This window comes from Macaca fascicularis, chromosome 4 (genome assembly GCF_037993035.2).
Source record: "Macaca fascicularis isolate 582-1 chromosome 4, T2T-MFA8v1.1".
Lineage (NCBI taxonomy): Eukaryota > Metazoa > Chordata > Mammalia > Primates > Cercopithecidae > Macaca > Macaca fascicularis.
In genome coordinates, this window is record NC_088378.1 from 161,874,649 (window position 1) to 161,876,877 (window position 2,229).

At 41.8% G+C, this 2,229-nt stretch overlaps 1 non-coding gene across 1 annotated transcript; it reads right to left on the reverse strand.

Moving 5' to 3' along the window:
- Positions 1–104, reverse strand: LOC123573248 (small nucleolar RNA U13). Its single transcript, XR_006697975.2, has one exon. It is a non-coding gene; the product is annotated as a small nucleolar RNA U13 (small nucleolar RNA).
- Between the last annotated feature and the right edge of the window lie 2,125 nt (positions 105–2,229).

Below are 2,229 nucleotides of genomic sequence, written 5' to 3' on the forward strand. Positions count from 1 at the left end.
CATCAGGCAGGGAATGTGCCAATGTTGTAACAAGGCTCAAGGGAGGCACATCTCACACGTGGAAGTGAAAACTCAATCATCAAGCTTATGAACCACAAAAGGATCTAGAAAAGTTTTAAACATATGAAACAATTCTGTGTCCATGCTTGTGTGCATCTAGATAGGTGACACTGTTATATAACTTTTTGACTTAAAATCATCTAACAGTGGAAATGCTTTCCAACATTCTTTTTCAAAACACTCTCTCAACTTCATGAACATAATGAAAGGAACAACACAAACTGGGGCCTATTTGAGGGTGGAGGGTGGGAGGAGGGAGAGGAGGAAAAAGAGCAACTATTGGGTACTAGGCTTAGTACCTGGGTGATGAAATTATCTGTACAACAAATCCCTGTGACATGAGTTTACCTATATAACCAGCCTGCATATGTGCCCCTGAACCTAAAACAAAAGTTAAAAACAAAACAAAAAAACCAAATCCAAAATACTCTCTCCATAGGGTGCAATATTTCTAAACCAACTATTTTCTCATTTGTTGTTATGATATTCTTTTTAGCTTGAGGAAACATATGAAATGAGGTTATTTTTCCAAACACATCTGTTACATGGTATGCTATAGAGACTCACTCTATCTTTTTGTTGCAGAAAACGTCACTGTCTTAGTTTAGTTTCAGCTGCTTTAACAAAATGCTATGGACTGGGTAGCTTATAATCAGCAGAAATTGATTTCTCAGAGTTCTGGATGCTGGGAAATTCAAGATTAAGTTGCCCGAAGAGTGGGTGTCTGGTAGTAAGCGCCCACTTCCTCGTTCATAGATGGCACCTTCTCACTATGTCCTCACATGGTGGAAGGGCAAGGCAGCTCTCTGGACACTAATCCCACTCATGACCTATAGCCCCTCCCAAAGGCCCCCTTTCCTAATGCCATCACATTGGGGAATTAAGTTTCAACATATGAATTTTGGGGAACATTGACATTTAGAATGTAGCAGTCAGCCAATTCTGTATCCTCATCTTCTGGGATGAATGCTGTGATCCTCACCCAGTATATCCCCCTGTGATGTTGGTCTCATTGCTCCAGGTATAGGGAGTGCTGGCAGGCATTTCAGGGACTGTCTTGGCCACACTGCTTCCTGGGGTGGACATCCAGTGACTATCCCATGCAGGAATATAAAGAACTGGCCATCTCAGCCCAACTCAGGACAACTCTGAAGGGCCATTCTAGCTCCAAAGCTCCTGTGGGTTCAGTCAAGAGTCCCGGCCTGAAATGCATCTCGACTTCTGTCTCTCCTCTGTTCGATTCCTTCTTCCCCCTTCCTTCTATGGGTGTTGAAACCAAGGATGAGCCCTAATAATCATCCAGCAGAATGTGTCTCAGAATTTTCTTCCCAGGAATCTAACTTATGACACTTTCATCTAAAAGAAATAAAAAATATGTGTAACTTATCTTTAAGTACTTTGCCAAAAAAAAGTCAGAAAACTCCTGGTGGTAAGAAAAGGTTTGCCTGGCCATTTTAGTGATGGCCTGTTAATTTATTGTATTTATTTATTTATTACTATTATTTTATTATTATTATTTTTTGAGATGGAGTCTCCCACTGTTGCCCAGGCTGGAGTGCAGTGGCGGAATCTCAACTCACTGCAAGCTCCGCCTCCTGGGTTCATGCCATTCTCCTGCCTCAGCCCCTGGAGTAGCTGGGACTACAGGCACCCGCCACCATGCCCGGCTATTTATTTATTTATTTATTTTTAGTAGAGACGGGGTTTCACCGTGTTAGCCAGGACGGTCTCGATCTCCTGACCTCGTGATCTGCCCATCTCAGCCTTCCAAAGTGCTGGGATTACAGGTGTGAGCCACTGCACCAGGCCATGGCCTGTTATTTTAAAATCTTGCTTTTACAAAATGAGACCCATTGAAAACAACTCATAGCAAGGAAACAGCAATACAGAGTGATACACTGACAGTGGAACTCCTACCATGCCCTCAGGATCCTTCCTAGTATTCTATTTGACACGTGATCATCGAACATAAGAGACAAATTGAGGACCCAGTGTCTATCCTTATAGCAAATATTAAGAAAGCTTAATTTCTTACCTTTTAACATAAATACATATACTTTCTCATATTTTCTATGTCCTTAAAATACAGCATTAAATTGCAAAGTCTACTCATGTGGGCAAAAAGTCACAAGAAGTGAATGTAAGGAAGGCAGATGGGGACAACCCAGT